This window comes from Gavia stellata, chromosome 4 (assembly GCF_030936135.1).
Source record: "Gavia stellata isolate bGavSte3 chromosome 4, bGavSte3.hap2, whole genome shotgun sequence".
Lineage (NCBI taxonomy): Eukaryota > Metazoa > Chordata > Aves > Gaviiformes > Gaviidae > Gavia > Gavia stellata.
Window position 1 is genome coordinate 58,482,059 of NC_082597.1, and position 13,285 is coordinate 58,495,343.

A 13,285-nucleotide genomic window follows, 5' to 3' on the forward strand; every position below is an offset into this window, starting at 1 on the left:
ACGCACGCGTGCGCGCACACACACACACTTAGCTGCACACCTGTGCAACAGCAGCCAGGGCTAGCACCTTGCAGGCACAAACCCAAGCTGCCACTTAGACTTCCATGGGCTCACAGAGAGCAACTGGGCACACAGGGTGGGTGGACATACACACACACACAGCCTGAGCACGTGGGCAATGAGAAGTCGGTATGTATAGGTGCACATGGCATGTGGGCATAAAGCAGTGTGCACAGAGTGAACAAACATGCATAGGCACATCACAAAGTGTCTTTCCCATGCTTCTCATCCAGTCACTGTAAGTACAGCTTGTTTTCTGCTGTATGATTTTAGCGGGTTTGCGAGGCAAGGTTTTGGTAGCAGGCGGGCTACAGGGATGGCTTCTATGAGAAGCTGCTAGAAGCTTCCCCTATGTCTGATAGAGTCAATGCCAGCCGGCTCCAAGACGGACCCAACGCTGGCCAAGGCCGAGCCAGTCAGTGACGGTGGTAGCACCTCTGGGATGACATATTTAAGAAGGGGGAAAAAACTGCACAACGGCAGCTGGAGAAGAGAGGAGTAAGAATATGTGAGAGAAACAGCTCTGCAGACACCAAGGTCAGTGAAGAAGGAGCGGAGGAGGTCTCCAGGCACTGGAGCAGAGATTCCCTGCAGCCTGTGGTGAAGACCATGGTGGGGCAGCCTGTCCCCCTGCAGCCCATGGAGGACCCCACGCTGGAGCAGGTGGATGCCTTAAGGAGGCTGTGACCCCGTGGGAAGCCCGTGCTGGAGCAGGCTCCTGGTGCAACCTGTGAACCCGTGGAGAGAGGAGCCCACGATGAAACAGGTTTGCTCGCAGGACTTGTAACCCTGCGGGGGACCCACGCTGGAGCAGTCCATTCCTGAAGGACTGCACCCTGTGGAAAGGACCCACGCTGAGCATTTCAGGAAGAACTGCATCCTGTGGGAAGGACCCATGCTGGAGAAGTTCGTGGAGAACTGTCTCCCATGGGAGGGACCCCATGCTGGCACAGGGGAAGTGTATGAGGAGGAAGGAGCGGCAGAAACAATGTGTGATGAACTGACTGCAACCCCCATTCTCCGTCCCCCTGTGCCACTCGGGGAGAAGAGGTAGAGGAAATTGGGACTGAAGCTGAACCCAGGAAGAAAGGAGGGGTGGGGGGAAGGTGTTTTTAAGATTTGGTTTTATTTCTCATTATCCTACTCTGATTTTGTTTAATTGGTAATAAATTAAACTAATTTCCCCAAGTCGAGTCTGTTTTGCCCGTGACAGTAATTGCGGAGTGATCTCCCTGTCCTTATCTTGACCCATGAGCCTTTCATTGTATTTTCTCTCCCCTGTCCAGCTGAAGAAGGGGGGTGATAGAGCGGCTTTGGCGGGCACCCGGCGTCCAGCCAGGATCAACCCACCACAATGACATTGCGTCTCCCTCTGCCACATCATGGTTTTTATCACCCACTCAACTACATGAAATAGGCTGATTTGGCCTTCCCACACCAAAACCTCCTGCCACCTATGTATGCCTGTGCACACGGCTCCATTCTCCTTCCAGGGTCCTCGTCCCTGTCCTCTTGCCTTCAGCCAGGTGTGTGCCCATGGATGCCAAGGCCGGGCTCCCCAGACCTGAACTGGGATTGTTTACTCCATGTCAACCAAAAGCTCAATTCCTGAATTCATCTGAAATAGTAAAAAATCCTTGTGTGCTCCACCCTTCTCCTCACCCCATGTCCCTGCATCTCTCACCACCCCTCATGGGGCCTGGCTGCTGCTCTGGGCTTTGAAGACATTATTAACATTACAGAAAGGGCTGTCACTTCACACCAGCCAGGCAAAAAATAAACAGTTGCTGCAATTAGGAATTTGTTAGGGAAGCCAGGGGGAGGCAGCACCCATAGGGTGATGGAGAAGCAGTGGGCTGTCCTGATTGTGCTGCCTTCCTCTCTCCCCTCCTCTCATGCCCTCCCTCTTCTTCCACTTGTCTGTCTACCTTCTCCTCTTTTCTTCCCGGTCTGTTTGCCTCCCTGTTGATGTCCTGCCGTGGCACTACTTGCCACAGGCAGTATCGCTGCACGTTAATTAGGTCCTGCACAGTTCTGTGGATGAATGCCGCTGTCAGCTGGAGCATAGCTCCAGCCTCCCCCACTGCTACACATGCAGTCTCCTGCATCCTCCCCATGCCCTGGTAAATAGAGCTGTCAGGAGATCATTTATCCATAACGGCCCTCTGTGATAATAAATTTTTGTTTATGGGGGCATCAAGGAGGAAAAGGCAACAAAAATGAAGATGGCTCTGTATGCCACATCAGGTGATGTCCAGGGGAAACCTGTTAGGTCATGAGAGTAAGTGTGCGTCAAACACAGGGAAGACCCAAGGGTTGATCTGCTGTGCCAAACCTTGACTGACTTTGCCAGGAAATGCAGCCTTCTTCCCCCAGACCTGCTCTCCCAGCCTGCTGGCATCTTCCATGATGATGGAGGAGAGAGACGACCATGCTCCACTGGAGGGAAGGAGCAGGGCTGGGAAGCAGGGGGAGAACTCCCAGTGTAAGCAGGAGGCAGGGGAAATTCTGGTTGTCACCAGATGAGAGGGGCATATGGCGGGTTGTGCGTGGGACCAGACATGAAAGGCTGAGGACCCTTTCCTGATACCTTGGGCATCAACTAACTTTGTGAGGGATGCCCTACTTCTCCCTGGTCTTTCAGCCTGGCAGCTGGTGAGGATACTCAGCAACAAGATGACATTGTGGTTAGTGTCTGGGGACCATAGACACAATAACACATGGCCAGTATGATTTTTTGGGAAAGGGTTATCCAGTATGGAGGAACAGCCCCTTGTCAGTGATTGGGGAGAAAGAAGAAGCTGAGAAAAACAGATAGAGGAGACAATCACCTCCTGGATATATGACAAGGGATGCTGGAACTGGAGGTGAAGGAGGGAAGGAGGTCTCAAAGCTTGCAGCTAAAAGCGTGGGAGGCAGAGGGAGGGAAGCAGTGCCCTGCACATGAAATGAGGCTGTCTTTCTTCCCTTCCTCTCTGGTTCTTGGCACCTGGGCCAAGCCTACTTGTTGCTGTGCAATTCTGTGATCTCTGGCTGCCCTGGCCTGACATGGCATGGCAGAGCTGGCAGGGACCTACCTGCACCAGGCGTCCTGGGCTGTGGCCTTCCCTTCCTGCCCTGGCCTCGGCTGCAGACCTCCAAAGGCTGCTGCAACCCAAACGAGGAGACAGGCAGAGCTGCCAAAGTGCCTGGTGCAGGGGCAGCCCACAGGGACTCTGTCTACTCAGCAAGTGCTGGGGCAAGGGCACTGTCTCTCTCCATCTTTGGCAAAAGCCAGACAGCTCCAGCAGCTGGTGATGACAACAGTCTGCTTGACGTTGTGGGTGCTTGTTCTTGCTCACTGGGGGGGCAGTCTGGGAGGAAGGATTTCAGCTTTTCTTCTCCTGTCACTTCCCCTTGCCTGCCCTGTTTTGACCCAGATACATTACAGTATAACGAATCTGTGACTCCCCTCGGGATTTCACAGTTGTTGCTGTGCTGCATAGAAAAACTGCTCACAATTTCACGGTGGTGGCAAGGCTGGCACTTATGCCCTCCTCCCCTGGAAGGGCCCTTGGGGACAAGGGAAAAGCTCTTTTAGGCTACATTTGAGCTTCAGCACTCCAGAACACTTCTCAGCTATGGTCACTGCTCTGCAAAGTACCCCTGGCCTGTACTGAGGCCATGTGCAGTGAGACCACATCATCTATGCCTGCCTGATGTGGCAGGGCAAGCATGCAGGTGGGCAGGGAGCTGTGGCATGCTACAGTCTCCCTGGCTTCATTGATGTAGGATGAGAATACCAAGGTATTCTGCAGCCTGTCTTTGCAGCCCAATCTAGATGCAGGCTTTGCAGGAGCACAACTGAGTCAGAGGATAAAACCGCCAGTCTTCAGCAGAGGCTGGTAATGCACAAACACAGCATGTTTGCAGACAGGTGGGGCCCTCTCCCTGCCTTCATGCTAAAACGTTCTGTCCTATAAGCTGGACGCACCATGGATGACTTCATTTATTGCAAGTGGGACTGTAAGTATGATCCCCTAAGTACAACAAAGATGGCTTAGTCAGAGCTAAGGATGACCTAGCATAATTATGTGGGAGCACAACTTTTCTTTAAGGTTAAGAGACCCTACCTTGTGTCCTTTGCACTCCTTAGCCCCCATTCATCTCCCAGAAAGGACCAGTTTCTCTTTTCAACCTTTCCATCCTTCCTTTGCCTGGATCCCCATCTTATCAAGCTCTCTGCTTGCCTGGACCATGTTTTTGACATGAAGCAGGCTACGCTCTGACACCTTCCCCTCCTGGCTGCCTTGGCCTGGGTAGCTGTTCATCACTGGCTGAGGACATCAGCCTCCAGAGCACGGGAGCACTTCCTCCTCATGAAATATCGACACAATCCTTTGCCTCTCCATACCCATCAACTCCCTACCCCTCTCTCTGCCTCTCCTCACACCGACTGTGTTTGTCAATTACCTCTTCATCTAGCATTTCCTTTCAAAATTTTTCATCTCGCAGAAGCATTTTATGTTTTCTTTTCTTCCCAGGGAGGGGAATAGGGAGAGATGGTGTGTGGGGAGGGCACTACCTCAGCCGCTGCTAGAAATACAAAGGCAGCTTGTGCACAGCACGGCTCTTAATTGGCTGCACTCTGGGACTTCAGGGCCCATCCCCAGTGATGAAATAGAGATGTGCAGTTCCCTCACAGTGGAGAACATTGCAAGAGCAGAGATTCCCGTTGAAGGGGACGAGGGAAGGTTTGAGACAATTTGTCCAGAATTCATAGAGTGACCCCAACCAAACCCAGCTCCCCTCTCCTCCTACTGCACTGGAGCTAGCTGTTTGCCTTCCTGGGGCTTTCCCCCTCCCATCCCACGCATCTGGTGAGCTCTCCCAGGAGGCATCATCAGTAAGTGTCAATGTGGGAATGAGCATGAGAGCCGTTAATTGGCTTGCTTGTATCAACCGCCTGGTTTGAGCTGGCAGGGGAGTTTGGACCCTGCATCTTGAGCGCCCAGCACTGGCTTTTGGTGAAGTTATGGGGGGAGTGGGTCTGTGAGGCCCTATTCCAGATACATCACTAGAGGGAGTCAAAGACCTGCCTTCTGCTGCAGCTCAGCATGACCCAGAAGCCTCTGGTGATGGACAGGACAGCTCAGTTGCTGATGTATGGCAGGTATAGGGAACCCCCAGCCCCCACGGCGGGCAGAGAGCTGTGGCAGGGTTTAAGACTCTCCCTTCCTTTGCCATAGGTCCTGGATAAAGACAGCCCTGATAATTGACCTGTGTGTTCGGGAGTAGATATAGCTCCCACTTGGCTGTGATGCAGGGCATCAAAAGGTTACGACAGATTCCTGCCTGCCTGTGAGAGACAGAGTTTCCCTTTACCTGCTACCCCAAATCCCAGTCAGGAATTCACTGTAGGGGAGAGGCTGCAACACACCCTCAACCCGTCCTTTTAGCAGCATGTGCTACCTGATGGGTAGGTACTGTGTCCACTGCCACAGATCTGGCACTTTCCCTGTCCACCAAGCAGTTTCCTCAAAACTTTAGCAAATGCTTTTCAGGGAGGTGACTCCAGCACAAGATAAGAGAGAAAGTGCTCTTTTGGGTCAGGTGCACACCTGAAAGAGAAAAATGAGCATTGCAAAGTATGGAGTGCGCCTGCCAGCCGAGGACAAGAAGGAGACAAGTTGCAGGGATATTGTCTCCCAAGGAAGATGAAGTTAATCTGTATGCCAAGGAAGGAGGGATTTGCAAATGGAAAAGGGGGGATGCCTCAGGAAGAGTTAACTGGGATCTGTGAAATAAAAGGGTGCAAAAAGCAGGTGGGACTTCACACCTCGTGGGATCAAGGCTTGTGGGGTGTTTATATCAGCCCATCTTGCCTGGATTTTATTCTGGTGACGAACGTGTTCTGAAAACAAACAGAACATTGAGGAAGAAACTTGTGGAGCGAATGACTGTTTTTTTGGTTGCTAAGCCATCTGTTCTGCTCCAGCAGCTCACTGAGGGCTCCGCCGCCGCTCTCAATCTGCATGCGTGTGTTTCTGTGTGGGTGGCTGGCACTGGCTGGTGTGGCAGGAGGGAGTATCGGGGCGGAGGGGAGGATGTGTGTATGCTGGGGAACTCAGGTGCTTTGAGCAAATTTGCTTGGGAGGGGAGGAGAAAAGTTGGCTGTGGCAGTGTATGCAAACATACATGGGAGAGGCCAAGCCTGGGCATGCCAGGGGGGCTGTGCTTTTTGTGTGCATGTAAGGTGTCTGTGAGTGTGTCTGGGGTCTAGGATCACAGGCACAGGGTGGGTTTTACATCAGGATAAGGGACCACACCCCCACAGCTCTGCAGCTGCAGGGCTGGTCAGTGCATTGCAAACCTGCCTGCAGGTGGGGGCAAAGATGTGTTTTTGCACATGTCAAGGAGGAGCAGTGAAATGACACTCGTGGAGAACCTATGTAGGTGGGCAACAGCAGTGTGTCACCCAGTGGGCTGCGAGAGGCAAGGTGGAGGTGCGAGCCAGCGGGAGGGGGATGCTGCGTGGCACACACTGCAAGTGATGTGGCCAAAGTGCAGAAGAAGATTAAGCCCATGCGTGTGGAGTTTATGGCCAGCCCATCAATGTGCAGGAACCCAGCTTTCCCATCCTTATGCCTGTCCACCCCACAGCAGTCTCCTCCTCTGCCATGCAGCCCCTGCAGCCCCAATTGCACTGCAGTGATAAAGGATGGTGAAGGCTAATGACCTCTGCATATTGATTACCCTGAACCAGGCTGTGGAGATCTTCTATCCCCACACCCTTTCCCATCCCTGCCCTCACTCTCATCTTTCCTCACTCCTTGCGAGACAAGGCAGGGTTGCCATAGCAGCTGACAACTTCCACTGTCCTACCTCTCAGGAGGACAGGCAGCAGCAGTAAAAAAGACAGGTTGTAGGAAGAAACCTATGGCCTGTTTGTGTCCTTGTCTCCTGGGAACAGCAGCTGGGACTCCTTTGATAACCTTCTGAGCCTGGTGGTGGTCACTTCAGAGCATCCAGGTGTCATACTGAGGGAGAGCTGCTAGTGTACTGGGCATGCATGATGCTCCTCACCCACACCCAGCCTTGTCCAGCTGCTGAGTTGGATTCAGTGGTGCCCCCTTCTGAAAGCTAAACTGTACTATGACAGCATTAAATAAAGAAGGGGTCTCCAGACCACTCCTAGCTGGCAGGGCAGACATCCTCCGCACTGAATCATACCTATTCAGCAATCTTCATTCCTCTCTTTCCCTGTCACGCAGACACGCTGCTGCACTGCAGAAGCAAACAGGGCATCAGGTTCCAGCCCAGAATCAGCTGCATTAAAAGGTGAGCTGAATGCCACCCCTGTCTGCTCTAAGCACCATCATTTAGGGAATGCACTCAATCGGTAGCAGTAAGAGAGTCGGTGTTGCTTTGTACAACAGTTGGTGTCCTCTGAAAAGATGGAACTCCATTTTGGGGATAATATTTTATATTTATATGTTTTTAAGCATTCCTTCCTTAGGACAAGATTCTAGATCTTTGATCCACCCTGAGATAGCCCTTCTCATATTTTACTGTGTCATTATATCCTATGCACCTTCTCAAACCTCTTTCACACAAATACTTCAATGGCCTTTATTTGTGTGAATCAGGGCCTTTACACAGCATGCTTCCCCCCACCCGAAAATCCCAAACACCACAACCCCCCCACCCCCAACAAAAAGACCCCAAACCCTAAGACCTTCAGATTAAGAAGCATCACAGCCTTGTGGGATTTGGGAGATCTTAGCTCTGTCATAGACCTGTGGGGCAAATCACACCCTTCTCCTTTAGCTTTAAGATAATGGTGGCAATGCTGCCTCTCCACCCGCTACCCTCAGGTTCCCAGGCTTATGGATGGGTTATTATTGCATACACTCAGCTCCTCCCTGCCTCCTTTGAACCATGGTCTCTTGGTGCTGCTGGAGACAGACAGCAAAGAAATAAGTGTAATGTCTAGTGACGGCACATCAGTGCTCAAGGCTGGGCTAACCTCAGTGATTAGCGACCCAAAAAGGTGAGTGAAAACCTCCAAAGCCAAGGTGTCTGGCCAAGATTCCATGCAGGAGAGCAGGCAGTTGGGCGCAATAAACACAATCATGGTAACAGCAGCAACAGAATCTCCTGCAACCCTTGCTACAAGTGGTCCCAGATTAGATACTCCCTCCACTTTGAATGACCACAGACGTTCTGCTTTCAGAGTGGAGGTACCTTTGCACAGTTGCATCACAAACATCTGGGCATGGAACTGCAGCTGATGTTGCAAGCAGAGCTGCCATTGGGACAGAGGCAACCCTCACTTGAAGTTTAGCAGAGTTTCATGTGTCAGGGCAGAGAGGGGATATGTACCAGTTGTGAGCTGTGCCACTCTTGGGAATGCAGGCAGAATACTAGGGGGGAGCACAATGTGTTAATGGGGGGCCTTATTGACTTCACCATCACAGATAGGGACATAGATTTAGAAGAAAGCAGTAGGGGAAGAAAATAAGTGGGTTCTGCTGAGAGACAGAGGAGGGGAACATGCAAGAAGGAGAGTTTGGAAGAAGAAAAGTCATGAGAAATGGAGGGAGGCAAGGCCTGTGAGCGTGATGGGTTGTCTAAATGGGAAGTGCGATAATCTCCCCATGTTTAGGTGGTGTTTGAGATAACCTCATTGGGATTTATTAGAAAATAAAAATTCTCTAATTGAAAGTGAGTGGAGGCAATTTATATTAATAATAGGAGAAATGATCAAATAATGGAATTGTTTAAAATCTATTAGTTTGCTCCATGCAGTGAGAGGAAGGGGTTGATTATCTTGCAATAGAACATATTAAAAGGAGAGCCCAGCCTGCTGGTCTCCTGTGCAGATTAAAGATGTAATTTATTGAAGCAATTTATTTTCCATTGGGAAGAAGGGGGAAAAATGGAAAAATATGATAAAAGCTGCAATCAAGTCTTGGTTTCTTAATTTGAAGACCTACGTCTTATCTGCCTTCTTTCCATCATTAGAAAAAAAAAAAATTACTCATTCCTTGGTTGGGTTTAAAGCTGCAGAAGCAGACAGGGTGGCTGGAAAAAAAAGGAAGATCTCATGAGGAGGCCTATTACTCACCTCTTGAGGTTTATATTATTGACAGTAGTTACTTCAAATCCAAGGCAAATCAACCTTGGGCTGCCTGGAGTAGCAGCAGGTAGAGCTTAGAGGTCAGCACCAAGGTGCTATCTAATCCTTCCAGAGGACAAAAGGAACATGTTGCTAAACTGGCGATTAATTCAGAGCTGCTTAATTCATTCATTCTGTCTGTGCTAATCTGGCCCTTACAAACCACAGTGAGGGAATGACAAATGACTCCAGTATTCACACTTACAGTCCCTTCCAATCAATGGGAATTTAGGTGCCTAAATAGGAATTAGGCACTTAGTGGTGTGCCTGGTTCTGGAGCTTTCGCTCGTCCCGTGATTTGCCTGGCATGCCCACTGAAATGGCCTTGCAGGCTAGTACTTTTACTGTTCTCCAGTTTTCTCAGATGAAGGCCTAGATCCCTTCTTGCCTATTTTCTCCTGGCTCCATTGTGATCTCCTGATTCCACCCAGTATCATCACAGGGATCTGACAGGACTCCACAACTCTTCCTCCCTCCTCCTTCCTTGTGTCATCTGCTCACGCTCTTCACATTGCTGTATCCAGACATCTCTCACCCGACAGCCTCACCTTGTACCTCCATGCTGATCTTGGCTTGTAGGCAATAGGGCATGAAGTCCTGCCACTCTCAAGTAACCTCTAGCAATCCAGCCCCAAACGTCCTTCCTTCTAACCTCACCATCAAAAGCTATCAGAACAGTGCCATTATAAGGGATGGAGTGAGGGAAGAGAACAATCAGAAACAATGAGATTGCCTCACAACAATCTCAGTACTGAGGACAAAACAAGGGGACAGAGAGGCCAGGGAGCAACACCTCTCTCTACTCGCAATCCTTCTCTGTCCTCCAGGTCTGAGCTTACGTGTTGTTCTTGAGCAGGCTGCGGCTTGGGGGAGGAAAGTTTCTGGCCTGTCCCAGGGGACTTGAGCATATCCGTATCCAGAAGCAGCAGTTCCAGGCTTTTTGCAATCCCAGAGATTTTTCTGCTTGGTACCTGAACACTATGTTGATAGGAGACATTGCAAATACTATCTCATTCTCCTAAGATAAATAGCTGGATTCTGCCTTGAAAAACAGTAGACAGGGTAAAATGGACACATCAAATTGCAATTTCGGATGTTTTAAGAAAACTGAGGATTCAAGATGAACTTAGTACTGCAAAGACCATGGCTAAGCATCTTGTCTGTGAGAATCCATTACATCCTATAAAGAGGATAAAAGCCGTTAGAGAAGGTATAAAGATAATAACTAGAGGTATGGTTGGAGTGGGTCTAAAACAGGGAAGCCAAAACAAAATGTATGCTGCTAAGAAATCTATGCTGAGAGGAAGTTTACGGTGTGGGCTACAGGTGGGGTCTTAGTCCCAGCCTGAGCCGGAAAGTAGGGCTAGATTTCATCACAAGAGATAGCCTAGAGTTGCCATTGTATTGGGGCTGCGATGACTTCTCCAGGTGCAGTGATTGATGGCTGCTTTGATTCAAACTCAAATACAGCAGTTTAGAGACCAAGAAATTAAACAAACTTCAGACTAAGGCTTGTCTTTCTGCAAAGACTTCCCCATCATTAATTCACCTAAGCTGGGAGCAATAGCAAAGGTGAAAATAACTCACCCATACTTTTGAGACCAGACCAGATTACTGGGTGAGTAGATGGAAGCAGCTCTGTCAGCTACTTTTTTTTTTTTTTTTTGCTTTGGATTCAGTAGCTATACAGCTTCATACCAGTATGCTGATAGATTGTGCACATACAAACTTCTTCATCATAGACTCACACTAGAATATAACTGTATAACCACAACCCCAACCCCTCCATCCCAGTCACAACTGCAGTAACCAGCACATTCAGAGCATGGCATTCAGTGGTATTAATTAGTGTCAGGGCCCTGAGTGCACTAAGAAGCCTTATCTGCCCTGACCAGTCTCACCTGGGACTTCTACCCACACATCCTCTGCCCAGAGCCCCAGCCGTCTATTTAAGCTCAGGCCACGGCACCTACTTTTGGTGTATTGTAGTTGAGTTGTTTCTGAATGGATCTGAGATCTGTTTCATCATCTTTGTTTACCTAAGTCTGTTAATAGGCCTTGTTACTATCACTACCCCTGCTCAGGTAATGTGGTCCCTCACCCTGCCTGTGGGGTCTCTACCTAGCCCGTGCTTATGTCACCCTTGGCTCCTGACTCATCTTTTTTTCACGGAGCAGTCCTGCTCTTGTTGCTCCCTGACAATTGGCATTCATCTTTCTTTCTAGCCATAACAAATACATATTTGCCATTCTTAATCTGTCTGGTGAGGACAGTATCACCTGAAAATAAAAGAGAAGAGAAAACCGTCAGTATTACAGGGTGACCAGAAACACATTTATACTTGCTTTACTGCAAACAGGTGGGTGTTTATTCTTTATGAACACAAACAAATATAAATACACCATACTGTACTCCCACCAAATCCTTTCTCTATCATTAAGCACACGCCCACAAACATGTTCCCCAATACTTCCCCACTGAGGTAACATAATGACTGTGGTGTACTGTGCTGATCTTGGCTTGCTATGCATAGTGGGTAACTATTGCCTTGTTTTTCCTTTTCTCTGAACCTCCGTGGGTGGGAGGGGAAAAGAAAATGGATCCTGGTATCAAGATTAGGAGGTAGATCAAAATGACTGTGGGTAAAGGCACATGAATCTGTAGCAGCCTTTTACATTTCTTGGTTACACACATGCATTGGTGCTCATAGTCACCCAGCCAAAATGGGAATCCTGATATAATCTTCCTCCTGTCTCTGATTTTTGACAGCTGCACAGTCAAACAGTGCAGAACAAACTGCATTGTTCCCAAAATCATTCCCTTTCTTTCATGCCTGGTTTGAGGGAGAGCCAATGCCAAGGGTCATTATATGGCCCCCTATTCGGGTAGAGGAGAGTAGAGTTTAACTATCTAAGTGTTTCAGGTCACCTGGATTTGGCAAGTAGGATGTTGAGTCTATGGCAGCCTGACCAAGGCATAGAGACCCAGCTCCATCTTCTAATCTGGTCACAGACATTCAGAGCAAATCCTACTCACTTTCCTCACCTCTGTTCACCCCCTGCAGAGGAGCACCAACCATCCTGCTTTTGGATGCTCAGTAGTCCAAGCTAGTGGAGGGATGGCAGGGATGGCTTTGACAACTCATTTGCACAGTGCCTCAAAAACAAATCTTGGCAGAGGATTCTGCTGACCCCTGCAATGCAGCCAAGAGGGAATGCCAGAATCTGTATTTCAAACTTGCTCCTTCCTTTGCTCTACTTAGTGCTTCATATCTGGAGAATAAGAAAGTAAGTCTTGCCTTCTGTCCTTTGCGAGATATGTGTCTGGGTGTGGTTCCATGTGCATTGCATGGAGAGACACTTCCCTCAAGATACAAAAATCCTTGAAAAGGAGTGGAGGGAAAGATGGCAATGACAGATTTGTTGAAGAGGGGGGTTGAACCTGAGGTAATTGATGTTGTCGGTACTGGGAACAGCAGTCAAGCTGGGCTGGGGAGGCAAAAGGAAGGATGGTAGGGGCTGGGGCTAGGGATCAGGAAAGGAACAGTCCATGTATCTCAGCTAATGCTCTCTGGCAGAGTAGCAAAGCTAATGGATATTAAAAGTGTCAGCTTCAAGATTTAGCAAAATGATACCTCTCCTGATGCATCTCATCCTAGCACACAGAGCCCAGAGCAGAGGAGAAATTAGGGCCAACAGACTGTACATGCCGAGTACGGGGTTGCCCTTTCCTCTTGTCAGGGACCTTACTCCTGTGACTCTGCATCTCACGATGACAATCCTGTGCAGTGCTGTTTGCTAACAGCGTGCCTGTTTCTAGGTGTGAAGCCATTCTCCAACACCAACCTGCTGTCCTCCTCTATGTCCAATGGTGCCTTGCCCTTGAGAAGAACAAAGGGACACATGTCCATCCCTCAAAGAGAAGGAGGAAGCTTGGGTATGGAGCCATCTTCCCCTACCCCATGGAGTGCAGTGAGGTGGAGATGTGGCAGGAGTGGCTGGCTGCTGGCTGGAGCCCTGTGAGTTGGGTCTTTCCAGCCTGTCCTGGTGGCAGTACCATCCTCGG